This window comes from Hemitrygon akajei, chromosome 1, assembly GCF_048418815.1.
Source record: "Hemitrygon akajei chromosome 1, sHemAka1.3, whole genome shotgun sequence".
NCBI classification, from domain to species: domain Eukaryota; kingdom Metazoa; phylum Chordata; class Chondrichthyes; order Myliobatiformes; family Dasyatidae; genus Hemitrygon; species Hemitrygon akajei.
This window is the reverse complement of record NC_133124.1, coordinates 93,650,952-93,666,560: the sequence shown is the minus strand read 5'-3', so window position 1 is coordinate 93,666,560 and position 15,609 is coordinate 93,650,952. Positions and strand designations below refer to the sequence as shown.

General features: G+C 41.6%; 1 protein-coding gene across 4 annotated transcripts in view; it reads left to right on the top strand.

Moving 5' to 3' along the window:
• The window catches only part of tsnare1 (T-SNARE Domain Containing 1), a 1,022,909-nt gene that overhangs the window by 9,201 nt on the left and 998,099 nt on the right, over positions 1-15,609 (top strand). The window lies entirely within an intron of this gene.

Genomic DNA, 15,609 nt, shown 5'->3' with positions numbered 1-15,609 from the left:
CAACCACTTCTTTTGTTGGTGGCAAGTCATCCTCGAAGCAGACCATGGAAACTCCCTATGCTCAGAGGTCAACTTTTCATGACTTTTATATGGAAATCTGTATTAAAACAAACAAGTTTATTGACAGACATTACTCGGGGGGCAGAGAAGACCCCCCCAAAAAAGACCTGAGTTATAATAATTATTGTTATTACGTTACTTTGTTATAATTTCATATTAAGTTACTAAATAAACAGTGGGTGGGCATTTGTATATTAAGGTACACACAGTATTTGTTTAGCATAAAAAAAAGTTGATGCACTTTTTAAATAAAAAGGGAGGAGTGTGCCATATAGCCTGCTGTATAATATGGGACTATTTTATGTCATAGTAACACATTATTGAGCATGTGCTATATTGGGTGCATATTGATCTGTATATATGTGTTCAGTTGGGTTTTAATTAGTAAAGAACCCTGTTAACATAGCTCCCATCTCGGCTGTTTTTATTAATGATATTGTTGTGTAAACGGCCACATACACAACAGGAAAGTTATTGGAAGGTATTCCAAGGGACCAGATATATGAGTATTTGGATAGACATGGACTGATTAGGGATAGCCAGTATGACTTTGTGCATGCTACGTCATGTCTAACCAATCTTAGAGTATTTCAAGGAAGCTACCAGAAAAGTTGATGAAGGCAAGATAAAGGATGTTGACTACATAGACTGTAGCAAGGCATTGGGCAAGGTCCTGCCTGGGAGGTTTGTCAAGAAGGTTTAGTTGCTTGGCATTCAAGATGAGGTAATAAATTGGATTAGTCTTTGGAGTTGTGGGAAAAGGCAGGGAGTGGTAGTAGATAATTGCCTCCCTGACTGGAGGCCTGTGACAGCAGAATGCCGCAGGGATCAGTGCTGGGTCCATTGTTGTTTGTCATTTATATCAATGATCTGGATGATAAAGTGGTTAACTGGATTAGCAGATTTGCAGATAACACCAAGGTTGCAGGTGTAGTGGATAGTGAGGAAGACTATCAGGGGTTGCAGCAGGATCTGTAACAATTGGAAAAATGGACTGAAAAATGGCAGATAGAATTTAATGCAGACAAGTGCAAGGTGTTGTACTTTGGTAGGACCAACCAGGGTAGGTCTTACACAGTGAACGGTAGGGCACTGAGGAGTGCTGCAGAGCAAAGGGATCTGGGAATACAGGTCCGTAATTCATTGAAAGTGGTGTCATGGGTAGATAGGGTAATAAAGAAAGTTTTTGGCACATTGACCTTCATAAATTGAAGTATTGCGTACAGGAGATGGGATGTTATATTGAAGTTGTATAAGGTGTTGGTGAGGCCTAATTTGGTTTATTGTGTGCAGTTTTGTTCACCTGCCGACAGGGAAGTTGTAAATAAGGTTGAAAGTGTACAGAGAAAATTTACAAGGATGTTACTGGTACTGGAGAACCTGAGTTATAAGGAAAGATGAAATAGGTTAGGGTTTGATTTTTGGAATATGGAAGATTGAAGGGAGATTTGAGAGGGGTATACAAAATTGAGGGGTATAGATGGGGTTCTTACTGCTGAGGCTGTGTGGGACTACAAGAGATTATGGGTTAAGGCTGCAAGGTGAAAAGTTTAAGGAAACATGAGGGGAAACAACTTCACTCAGAGAGTCATGAGAGCAGGGAATGAGCTCATTGCAAGCTCGATTTCAATGTTTAAGTGAAGTTTGGATAGGTACATGGATGGTCGGGGTCTGGGAGGATGTGGTGCCGGTGCAGGTTGCAATGGGAGTAGGCAGTTTAAATGGTTCAGTATGGAGTAGATGGGTTGTAGGGCCAGTTTCTGTGCTGTTTTTTTTTTATACCTCTATTCGGCAAAAAAGTGGGAATTTCAGAATGTAGAACCGGAGAAGTAAAGTATTTCATAGTTCTTACACAGAACATTTCACACAGAAAGTGGTATTTGAACGGAATGAGTTGCTGGAGGAAGTGGTTGAGGCAGGTAAAATAACAATGTTCAAAAGACAGTTAGATAAGACTCTGGAAGGAAATGAGCCAAATGCAGGTAGATGCCACCAAGTTGGATGAACATCTTGCTTGGCACACATCAAGGGCCTGTTTCTGTGCTGTAAGACTGTGTGACTCTTTCACTCCTGCATTCCTTTGTCTATATTCTTTCACCCTTTAACTGCTCCCATTTACTCATTGGCCAGCCAGACTTGTTTATAGCTTATCTCCATGGTCACAACACTTTTAACTTATCAGAGACATCTCCCTCCTCCACCATTCCTGGAGTTTAACAAACTGATTTTTGTCATCTTCCCAAATCTGATGAAGGGCCTTGTACCTGAAATGTTCACTCTTCTTCTCTTCTTACAGATGTGTCCTGGTCTTTGTATTTTCAGCACTTTGCTTTTTGGCTTAGATTTCCAGCACCTGCTGTTTTCACTTGAGGATGAAAAGTTGACACAGGTAGAACAGAAAGCAACGATAAGGTGCAGACAGATTGATTCAATGTGGAGCAAGCTTGAGGGGTGAATGAATTGTTTCTATTCCTAATTTTGAGAGTTTCATCATTCACCACATCCGTCCTCATTAACCTTTTGGTCTTGTGACTTGTTCCTCATTGTTTCCAAGATTTATTATTGCAGAGCTGATCAAATAAATTTCAAAGCAATTTCCTGTTCTGGTCCTGAGAAATATCGGTGGGACAATTTCTCCACAAGTAAAATGGTCCTTTTTTTTTGCAGTAACCTCAACATACATTTGTTACCATGTTTTCATTAACCTGAAAACTACCCATAATTAACCTAATTGAATATAAATTGCATTCAATCATTAATCAGTATTAGAGTGGTCAGACATTGGCTCAAAAGGCTTACACGCGAACAGGCCGAGGCGCCAAGTAATTTTCTAAACACGAGGAAATCTGCAGATGCTGGAAATTCAAGCAACACACACAAAATGCTAGTGGAATGCAGCAGGCCAGGCAGCATCTATAGGGAGAAGCGCTGTCGACGTTTCGAGCTGAGACCCTTCATCAGGACTAACTGAAAGAAGAGATAGTAAGAGATTTTAAAGTGGGAGGGGGAGGGGGAGATCCGAAATGATAGGAGAAGACAGGAGGTGGAGGGATGAAGCTAAGAGCTGGAAAGTTGATTGGCAAAAAGGATACACAGCTGGAGAAGGGAAAGGATCATGGGACGGGAGGCCTAGGGAGAAAGAAAGGGGGAAGTAAGTACCAGAGGGAGATGGAGAACAGGCAAGGAGTGATTGTGAGAGGGAAAGAGAGAAAAAAAATCATTCCTTGCCTGTCCTCCATCTCCCTCTGGTGCTCCCCTCCCCCTTTCTTTCTCCCCAGGCCTCCTGTCCCATGATTCTTTCCCTTCTCCAGCTGTGTATCCCTTTTGCCAATCATGTTTCCAGCTCTTAGCTTCATCCCTCCCCCTCCTGTCTTCTCTCATCTTTTCGGATCTCCCCCTCCGCTCCCACTTTCAAATCTCTTACTATCGCTTCTTTCAGTTAGTCCTGCCGAAGGGTCTTGGCCCGAAATGTCGACTATACTTCTTCCTATAGATGCTGCCTGGCCTGCTGCATTCCACCAGCATTTTGTGTGTGTTGCAAGTAATTTTCTAGTAAGTTTTTTTTTCCTCTCCATTTTGTCTTATCAGTGCAGAGCTAGTGTGATGAAAATGGGTCCAATTTTAGTGGTATGTTCTTCGTGTGAGATGTGGGTACTCTGAGAGACTGAAGGTCTCCCTGATAACTACATCGGTATGTGAGTGCATCGAGCTGTAGCTCCTTGGAGACCGTGTTAAGGAACTGAAGCTGCAGCTGGGTGGCCCTTGGCTCATATGGGAGAATGAGGAGGTGATAGATTGGAGCTACAGGAGCTAGGTACTTGGGTGGCTGCCAGGAGAGAGAAAGGGAAGCCATTGCAGAGTACCTCTGTGGCCATATTCCGCCATAAGTATACTGCTTTAGATACTATAGGAGGGTGGTGAGATGACATACCGGGAGAAGGCACAGTGTCAGGATCTCTGATACCGAGTCTGGCTCTGTGGCTCAGAAGCGTACCGGTAAGGGTAAGGATAGGATGATTTGGCAGATGAATGTGTGGCTGAGGAATTAGTGTTGGGGGGCAAAGGTATCAGATTTCTGGATCATTAAGATCTCCTCTGGGGAAGGTATGACCTGTGCAAAAGGGATGGATTTCACTTGACCCGATTGGGACCAATGGAGTTGTGGGCTGGTTTGCTAAATCTGTGGGGAGGATTTAAAGTAATATGATAGGGGATGGGAAACCCAGTAATAGGGCTGAGAATAGGGCAAATTGTATACAACAAGATGCCATGGGTAGTGACACTATAAGGAATGGCAGGCAGATGATGGGGCAAAATTGCCGTCAGTGGGATGAGTTAACTTGTAACTAGGATCCAAAATCAAAAAGGGTGATGAATACAGGACTGAAAGTGTTTTGTCTGAATGCACTCGGTATACGGAATAAGGTGGATTATCTTGTAGTGCTGTTAAAGATTGGCAGGTATGATGTTGTGGACATCTGAGTTATGGCTAAAGGAAGATCATAGTTAGGAGCTTAACATTCAAGGGTGCACATTGTCTCGAAGAAAGGCGGCTAGACAGGTGGGTGGGTAGCTCTGTTGATAAAAATGAATTCAAATCAAAAGGTTATAACTCATATCAGGATAGAAAAGAACTGCATTCTCTTCTATCATCAATGGCCCTTTTCTCTTTCTGGCACATTGGGCAGCCGCCTTCAGGATCTTTTCTTTATCTTGATATCTTAAGCATTTTATCAGAATTGATCGTGGATTTTGATCAGCTTGAGGTCTTGATCTTAAGGCTCTATGAGCCCTTTCAATTTCAATTAGAGTTTCTTCTTCCATTTCCAAGTTTTCAAGGATCCATTTTTGAAAAAAATTATTGGATCTTCTCCTTCTATATCTTCTTTAAGTCCAAAAATCTTAATATTGTTTCGTCTGCTAAAATTTTCAAGCTTATCCACTTTTTCCAACAATTGTTTTCTTTCTGATGTCCAGGCAGAGATATTATCTTCCATTTTATTCATTCTTTCAACCATGTCTTCCGTTGTGGCTTCCAAGTCTATAATTCTCTTTTCCATTTTTTCCTGTCTTTTATCATTTTATCAAACATAATCTCCATATTTATCATTTAAAATTTTTTTTTAATGCGTTTAATTTTTCTAATTTACGCATTATTTGCATCAAAGTTTTTTCTATATTTCCAGAAAAACTTTTACCTCCATCTTCGTCTGATTTATCCAAAGAATCTGAATCTACCTCAGATTCACTTTCACTTCCGGTTTCAGTCGTAACTGGGATTTGTAGCTCAGGTTGCTTGCATTTGCGCATGCTCCTTCTTTCACGTTTGCGCAGTTCTTGTTGATCTCCTTCCCTAAAAATGGTTGACGTTGCCGCAGCTTCCTGTTCTGTATCACCGGAGACAAAATGCACTTGAGCTCGCGGTCCTCTCGCAGCAGCGGGCCTTGATTTTGTTCCACTTTGCTTTGTCTTCAAGGTAAAAGTTTTCTTCATCTTCTGTTTATGAGACATAGTTTGAAACAATCCGGAGTAGTTTATAAGTAAACTTTTAGAAAGTACTTACTGACTTTTCTTCACTTAAACATTGATTTACTGATTTTTTACGGGAGAGCTGGATTCCCACGTCTCGATCCTACGTCATCACGTGACATGAGAAAATTTGTAGAATACCTGCACAATGGCTTTTTAGAGCAGCTTGTGTTGAGCCCACTAGGGGAAAGGCAATGCTAGATTGGGTATTGTGTAATCAATCTGATTTGAATAGGGAGCTTAAAGTAAAGGAGCAATTAGGAGAGCAGTTGCCACTTGATAGAATTCACCCTGCAGTTTGAAGGGAGATGCTAAAGTCAGATGTATCATTATCGCTGTGGAGTAAAGGGAATTACCGAGGTATGAGAGAGGAGCTGGCCAAAGTTGATTGGAAGGGGACACTAGCAGGGATGGCAGGAGAACAGCAATTACTGGAGTTTCTGGGTTCAATTCGGAAGGTACAGTGATAGATACATCCCGAAGATGAAAAAGTATTCCAAAGGAGGTTGAGGCAACAGGGCTGACAAGGAAAGTCAGTTGTCACCATAAAAGCAAAGGAGAGGGCATATAAAATAGCCAGAATTAGTTGGAAGGTATAGGATTGGGAAGCTTTTAAACACCGACATAAGACAACTAAAAAAGCCATAAGGAATTTAAAATGAAATATGAAGGTAAGCTAGTCAATAATGTAAAATAAGATACTAAAAGAAGATGATGCTGGAGAGGTGCTGATGAGTGGATGAACTTAATAAGTATTTTGTGTTGGTCTTCACTGTGGAAGACACTACCAGGTTGCCAGAAGTTTGAGAGTGTTGGGGGCATAACTGAGTGTAGTTGCTATTACCAAGGAAAGGCTGCTTGGGAAGCTGAAGGGTCTGAAGGCAGATAAAGGCAGTTAAAGATATGTGGCTGAAGAGATTGTGGAGACATTAGCAATGATTTTTCAAGAACCACTAGATTCTGGATTGGTTCCAGAGGACTGGAAAATCGTAAATGTCATTATACTCTTTAAGAAGGGGAGGGAAGCAGAAGAAAGGAAATTATTGGCTAGTTAGCTTGTTTTCAGTGGTTGGGAAGATGTAGGAGTCCAGTTTTAAAGATGAGGTTTCAGGATTATTGGAGTGGTTTTGACTGAATGAAGTCAATGGAGAGAAATTGAAGCTGGTGATGTAGAAGTCTTCATTCAGCACAACAAGCAGGCATCTTTCTGGAGACACTCTTGGCAGAGGCTCACAAACCCAAAAATGCAGTACATTTTTATACACTTAACATTGAAGGCAGCATCAGGTGATTCAATGACATAAGACCTTAACACATAGGTGTAGAGTTAGGCTATTTTGGACCATCAATTTCCTCTGCCATTCCATCATTGCTGATTTATTATCCCTCTTAACCCCATTCTCTTGCCTTCTTCCTGTAACCTTTTGACACAATGATTAATCAAGAACCTGTCAACCTCCACTTTAAATATACCTAATAACTTGCCCTGTATGTTTTCCCTCATCTTTGTTCTAAATAGATGTCCCTCACTTCTGAGGCTGTGTCCTGTGGTCCTATAATCTACCCTATAGGAAACATCCTCTCCACATCCACTCTATCTGGGCCTTTTAATACTCGATATGTTTCAATGAGATCCACCCCTCATTCTTCTAAACTCCAGTGAGTACAGGCCCAGAGGCATTAAACGCTTGTTGAATGTTAGCTCTTTTATTCTTGGGATCATTCTCATGAATCTCTTCTGGACTGTCTCTTGGTGATCTTGTACATCAGTCAATGAAAGCAAGCATGCAGGTACAGCAGGCAGTGAAGAAAGCTAATGCAATGCTGGCCTTTATAACAAGAGGAATTGAGTATAGGAGTAAAGAGGTCCTTCTGCAGCTGTACAGGGCCCTGGTGAGACCCCACCTGGAGTATTGTGTGCAGTTTTGGTCTCCAAATTTGAGGAAGGACATTCTTGCTATTGAGGGAGTGCAGCGTAGGTTCACAAGGTTAATTCCTGGAATGGCGGAACTGTCATATGTTGAAAGATTGGAGCGACTGGGCTTGTATACACTGGAATTTAGAAGGATGCGACGGGATCTGATTGAAACATATAAGATTATTAAGGGATTGGACACACTGGAGGCAGGAAGCATGTTCCCGCTGATGGGTGAGTCCAGAACTAGAGGCCACAGTTTAAGAATAAGGGGTAGGCCATTTAGAACAGAGATGCGGAAAAACTTTTTCACCCAGAGAGTGGTGGATATGTGAAATGCTCTGCCCCAGAAGGCAGTGGAGGCCAAGTCTCTGGATGCATCCAAGAGAGAGATAGAGCTCTTATAGATAGCGGGGTCAAGGGATATGGGGAGAGGGCAGGAACAGGGTACTGATTGTGTATGATCAGCCATGATCACAGTGAATGGTGGTGCTGGCTAGAAGGGCCGAATGGCCTACCCCTGCACCTACTGTCTATTGTCTATTGAGTACCTTTATACCCTTTCTTAGGTGAGGGGCCCAAAACTGCTCACAGTATTCCAAGTCTGACTAATTCCTTATAAAGCATCAGCATTACATACTTGTTTTTGTATTCTAGTCCTCTCTAAATGAATGCTAACATTGCATTTGCCTTCCTTACTATCAACTTAACCTGCAAGTTAATATTTAAGGAGCTCTGCCAGATGAGTCCCTGGTCCTTTTGCACCTCTGATTTTTGAATTTTCTCTCCAGAAAGTCAATGCCTTTATGGTCATGCACTTCGGTTTAAGGAATATACTTCCTGACATACTATTCCATTTGCCACTTCTTTACCCATTGTTCCAATGTGTCATAAGTCTTTCTGCAGACACCCTGCATCCTCAATACTGCCTGCTGCTCCACCTCCCTTTGTGTCAGCCACAAAGCCATCAATTCCTTCATCCAAATCATTGACTGTAACATGAAAAGAAGTGATCCCAACACTAACCCCTGTGGCACACCACTAGTCACCAGTAGCTAACCAGAAAAGACCCCCTTTATTCCCAGTCTTTGCCTCCTTCCAGTTAATCAACCCGTGCTAGAATCTTTTCTGTAATATCATGGACTCTTATCTTGTTAAGCAACCAATTGTGCCTATGTCAAAGGCCTTCAGAAAATCCAAATAGACAATATCCACTGACTGTCCTTTGTCTATCCTGCTGTAATTTCCTTAAAGAATTTCAACAGATTGTCAGGCAAGATTTCCTCTTTAGGAAGCCATGCTAACTTTGGCCTATTTTATTATGTGCCCCCAAGTGATCAGAAATATCATCCTTATTAATAGACACCAACATCTTTACAACCTTTGAAGTCAGATTCACTAGTCTATAATTTCCCTTCTTCTGCAACCCTCTCTTTTAAACGTGTGGAGTGACATTGGCAATTTTCCAGTCCTCTGGAACCATTCCAGAATCTAGTGATTTTTGAAAGGTCATTAATAGTGTCTCCACAATCTTCAGCTATCTCTTTCAAAACCCTGGGCTGTAGTCCATCTAGTTCAGGTGACTTATCTACATTCAGACTTTTCAGCTTCTTGAGCATCATCTTAGCAATAGCAACAAAACTTACTTCTACACTGACCCTCTCACATTTTGGCAATCTGCTAGTCTTTTCCATAAGTGAAGACAGATGCAAAATACTTGAGCTCGTCCACCATTTCATTGTCCCCTATTACTACCTCTCCAGCATCATATTTCAGAAGTGTGATACCACTCACCTCTTTTTTTTACTGTTTATAGATCTGAATTTTTTTTGTTCTCATATTATTGGCTAGCTTACCCTCATATTTAATCTTTTCTCTATCACTTTTTTAGTTGCCTTGGTGTCGGTTTTTAAAAGTTTCCAAATCCTCTACCTTCTGACTAATTTTCGCTATACGTATTAGAGTTCCTCTCTAGTATTTTTATGACATGCTTGTCTCATCCTCCCTTCAGAATACTTTTTCATCTTTGAGATGTACCTTTCTTGCACCTTCTGAATTTCTCCCAGAAACACCAGTGAGTGTTGTTTTGCTCATGTCCCTTTCCAATTGACTTTGGCCAGCTCCTCTCTCATGTTTTTCTAATTCCCTTTACTCCATTATAATACCGTCGCAGCCAGTTTAATTGCTTCTCTTTCTCCAACTGCAGGGTGAATTCTATCATATTATGATTCCTGCTTCATTGACCTTAAACAAACTAATCTAATCTGGGTGATAATGTAACACCCAGTCCAGAATTGTTATTCCCCTCATCAACTCAAATGCAAGTTGCTCTGAAAAGCTGTCTCATAGTTTTCTACAAATTCCCTCTTTGGATCCAGTACCAACCTGATTTTCCCAAAGTACTTGCATATTGAAATCACCCACTGTTTATTGCAACATTGCTCTTTTTACATACCTTCTCTATCTCCTGTTGTAATTCGTTTACTAGATCCTAGCTACTGAATATAACTGTATATAACTCCAGTCAGGATCTTTTTACCCTTGCAGTTTCTTAACTCTACCCACAAGGATTCAACACCTTCTGATTCTGTGTCACCTCTTTCTGACGATTTGAATCTATTTTTTGCCAACAGAGCCACCCCACCCCTCTGCTTACCTGCCTTTCCTTCGAGGCAATGTTTATGCTTGAATGTTAAACTGCCAGCCATGAGCTTCTTTCAGCCAGGATTCAGATGCTCAAAACGTTCCTGCCGATCTCTAACTGTGCTACAAGATCCTCTATCTTATTCTGTACAGGCAGTCCTCGGGTTACAAACGTCCGACTTACAGACAACTTGTACTTAGGAATGGACTGCCATAAAGCCTATTATATTGAAAATTTGAGTTAAATACAATGGTTAGCAATAACAAATGCACGCACTACATTGTGATGCTCATGAAAACATTGCGTGGCTTCAGCAGTTCGTCGGCTCAAGGAAGGAGAACGCCGTCCGCCATTTTAAGGCAGATCACGTTGCCGTTAACACTGTGTTGAGTGTGTAACTTTTGTATTTGGCTTAAATTTTTCTCTTATTTACCCTTGTACCCATGCCTCCAAAGTGTAAATCCGATGCAACTGCTGGTGATGCATCAAAGAAAAGGAAAACAATCACGTGGAAATAATAAAGCGATCGGAAAGAGGTGAAACGCCATCGGTCATTGGAAAAGAGTTAGGCTACAGTTGGTCAACGATCGGAACAATTTTAAAGGATAAATTGATGATAGCATTTGAGGAAGAAGACTGGCACCTAAAAACTCCAGAACCAAAAAAGTTTTTGACGAAAGGGTTAGCTGAAGCCTTTTGTCTCATGGAAGCAGGGATGGCGAAGTTAGAGGAGCAAGATCCTAATACAGAGAGTTTCACCAAAGTTTACTGTACAGTTATTGAGAACCTCAGCTGCTACAAGGCCATTTATGACAAGAAAAAGAAAAGCTCTGCATAGAAAGGTAAAATACCGTAGATTCAGGATTTTAAGCCGCTACTTTTTTCCCACATTTTGAACAGCTTTGAACTTTGCGGCCAATAATCCGAAGCGGCTAATGCATGGTTTTTTTCATGCCGCCTCGTAAACATTTTGCCTCGTAACAGTAGACCAATAAAATTGATGAGTAGTTCACAGAGGTCCAATGAAATTGTACGATAAATCAAGCGCACTTTCACAATTAAATTATTGTAAATCAGTCATTTGTACTCACCCTCATCAACATGGAAAACACTCGAAGCATTGTGCTGCCTACCCTACTTAGTTTAAACTATATTTGTTTTCTGTACTACATCGCGGGATGCTATGACGACACACCCGGTTTCGCGGTGTCTTGTGGGAAAATGCCGTTTGCGATGAAACAGGACGGAGGGGGGAGCGCATTACGCGAGCGGCTTTGGATCCGAGCGAACTCTGCTTTTAAATGCCGTTTGCGATGAAACAGGACGGAGGGGGGAGCGCATTACGCGAGCGGCTTTGGATCTGAGCGAACTCTGCTTTTAAATGCCGTTTGCGATAAACGGAAAGGAGGGGGGAGCGCATTACGCGAGCGGCTTTGGATCTGAGCGAACTCTGCTTTTAAGTTAAAGGTATCAATAACTTTTCCTGGTAGGCTGCAGTATATATATTTTTTACCAGTCGTTAGGAGATATTGGAATGTTGTTCAGTAAAGAAGTATACGCAACGTATATTTAAAAGTAGCCGCGTACGGGCACGGTTCGAAAAAAAGCATTTGCAATATTTATTTGTTTTTGTTACCATATGGATTTAATTAAAAGTTAAAAAAATCCTCACGTGTAATATCTTTCTGTGTAAATATCTCATATTACAACGTGGGACACCTGCGGCCGAAAATCCGGTGCGGCCTAAAATCCGGTGCGGCCTTTACATTTAAAAAAATGATTTTATTTCTAAAATTAGAGCCAGCGGCTTAAAATCAGGTGCGCTGTGTAGTCCGGAATCTACGGTATATACTAAGATTAACATTTAACTAACTGATGCTAAATAAGAACCGTATGTACCTGTTCCGACTTACCTACAAATTCGATTTAAAGACAGACTTGGGAACGGAACTCGTTCATAACCTGGGGACTGCCTGAATACTGCATGCATTCATTTTAATACTTTCATTTCTGTGTTCATTACCCTTTTTGATTTTTGGCAACCTGTTAGAAGTTAACTCATCTCACTGACTGAAACTTTGCCCCATCATCTGCCTGTCATCCCTCACAGTGTTACTACTCACTGCATCTAGTTATATATCATTTGCCCTACCACTCCAGATCCATCCCCCATCAAATTAGTTTAAATCCTCCCTCACAGCTTTAGCAAACCTCCCTGCAAGTTCATCGGTCCCAGTCGGGTTCAAGTGAAACCCATCCTATTTTTACAGGTCATACCTTCCCCAGAAGTGACCTCAATGATCCAGAAATCTGCACTAATTCCTGTCTCCTGCACTAATTTCTCAGCCACACATTCATCTGCTAAATCATTCAATATAACTCGGAGTCCTGCCATGTGCAGAAGTTCGCTGATGACACGGCCATAGTGAGGTGTGTCAGGAATGGACAGGAGGAGGAGTATAGGAAACTGATACAGGACTGTGTGATATGGTGCAACTCAAACTACCTGCGTCTCAATATCACCAAGACCAAGGAGATGGTGGTGGACTTTAGGAGATCTAGGCCTCATATGGAGCCAGTGATCATTAATGGAGAATGTGTGGAGCAGGTTAAGACCTACAAGTATCTGGGAGTACAGTTAGACGAGAAGCTAGACTGGACTGCCAGCACAGATGCCTTGTGCAGGAAGGCACAGAGTCAACTGTACTTCCTAAGAAGGTTGGCGTCATTCAATGTCTGTAGTGAGATGCTGAAGATGTTCTATAGGTCAGTTGTGGAGAGCGCCCTCTTCTTTGTGGTGGCGTGTTGGGGAGGAAGCATTAAGAAGAGGGACGCCTCACGTCTTAATAAGCTGGTAAGCAAGGCGGGCTCTGTCGTGGGCAAAGTACTCGAGAGTTTAACATCGGTAGCTGAGCGAAGGGCGCTGAGAAGGCTATGGTCAATTATGGATAACTCTGAACATCCTCTACATAGCACCATCCAGAGACAGAGAAGCAGTTTCAGCGACAGGTTACTATCGATGCAATGCTCCTCAGACAGGATGAAGAGGTCAATACTCCCCAATGCCATTAGGCTTTACAATTCTACCACCAGGACTTAAGAACTTTTTAAAAGCTATTATTAATGCTTTTTGAGATAGTGATTTAGATGCATATCATATTTTTTACTGAGTTAAGTATTGTATGTAATTAGTTTTGCTACAACAAGTGTATGGGACATTGGAAAAAAAAGTTGAATTTCCCCATGGGGATGAATAAAGTATCTATCTATCTATCAATTCTTGCCCTTACTGGCACGTGGCACAAGCAGCAATCCAGAGATTACCACCATTTTCAGTTTCTACCTAACTTAGAATATTCTCTATTCAGAACCTCCATGGTTTTCCTACCAAAATCATTGGTACTGAATGAATTTTTAATATTTTAAATTTTTATATATATTTTTTTATTTTTAATATTTTAAATATTTATAATTTTAATACCATCATTAATGCCATGGCTTCTGGCTGTTCACCCTCCCCCTTTAGAAAACCGTGGACTCAATCTGAGACATCCCTGACCCTGACACCTGGGAGGCAACATACCATCCGGGTGCCTCTTTCACAGCCCCAGAATCTGCTTTCTGCTCTCATAATGGTGGAATCTCCTATCGCTACTGCACTCCTCTTCTCCACCCTTCCCTTCTGAGCCACAGGGCCAGACTCAGTTCCAGAGACCTGCTTCCCCCGGGTGAGTCATCACCCCTCCTCCCCCCCCCCCCACAACAAACTATACAAAGCAGTATACTTCTTATTGAAGGGAATGGCCGCAGGGGTCTCTGCACCGGCTGCCTATTCCCTTTCTCTCTCCAGACAGTCAACAGGCACCTGCCTCCTGTACCTTTGTGGTAAGTTCCTCCCTGTGGCTCCTATCTATTACCGCCCCATTTTCCCGTATGAGATGCAGGCTGTCCAGCTGCAGCTCTAGTCCCCCTCCTCTCTAAGGAGCTGCAGCTCAATGTACTTCATGTGGATGCAGTTAGGACTCTCCCAGAATTCCCACATCTCACCTACCATGACCTTCAGACCCATTCTTAGTGCCCTAGCTATATACTAACAGAAAATAATAATTACTAAATCCCTGATTACTTAGTTACTGAGAACCTCTGCCTGTGCTTTCCCAAGCCTGTTCTGGCCTAAACATGTTGAGCCAAACCCTGACCACTCTAACACTGGCCCACTCACACAATGGCTACACCAACGATGGCTCTCTCTTTTTGTTGGCACCGTGCAGATTGCAGCCCACTGCAAAGAGCTAAAAGCACTCAAGCTCTTTTATAACCTCGCACCGCATCACCAATGAATGACTTCTTGCACTGCTTTCAGCCTGCTGAATCCAATTTCAATAGTTACAATGATATTATTTACTTCAGTTCTTTGGGTTAACAAATGGTTCCTTTGAGGTACATATTTGAAGGACATTGTAATTGATAAGACACCTTTGAAGGTCCAAACAGCTTTTGGAGGAACATAAATATTCTAAAACCTTTCGACAATAGAGAGCCAGATACCCAAAGTTAATGTTGCCAGGGCTGTCTCTGAGTACATAAACATGATAAGTACACAAATCTGTCGGATTGCCTTTACCTGTGACCACGTTTGATAGGCTAAGTGACAACATCCATCTGTTCTGCGTGCTGACACTCATGTCACAATGGTGTATGCAGCTTAAACCGTGTCTGGTTTGATGCAAGCCAATTGTTTTAAAGTTTGGCTCTTGCATATGCAGTCTCTTGGTCTGTGGAGCAGCCTGTGCTTTTAACTTCAATTTACAGCTTGCAATTTGCAAAAAAAAACTAAAGGCTAGTTGCAAGTTTCTGGAATTTACTTACATTTACAACATGAACTGAAGGCTGATTCTTGTTTGAATTGCTATTTGCTATATTCGCATAACTCCAGAATACTCCCTAACAGAAGCACATAATAAAATAGACTGAAGTCAGCATGGTTTCCATAATGGTTCCTGCCTGATAAATCTGTAGGATTTCTTTTGAGGAAATAACAAGCAGAATAGAAAAAGGAGAATGAGTGAATGTTGTTTACTTGGATTTTCTGAAGGGTTTTGACAAGATGCTGCACATGAGGCTGCTTAACAAATTAAGAGCTGTAAGAGCAGAAGGAAAGACGCTGCTGTCAGAAAATCCTCATGCAGACAGTGATCTCACAGAGAATGTACAGGTAACTTATTTACCTCATGACCTTGGAGAAAGTTTGATGTCTTGTTCTTGGACGTTGCACGGGTATTTATTTGTGTTTCACTTGCACTGAGTTTTCTGGCAGAAGTGTTTGGTACCGTGAGCAAACAAAGTGAAGTGAACTGGATTCATTGTGCAGCAATGAGCTCCAACAATTATGTGCACATGATAGGACCAATATATATGTAATAGCCCTTTTTATTTTTTGTAATAGCTTAAAATATTTTGT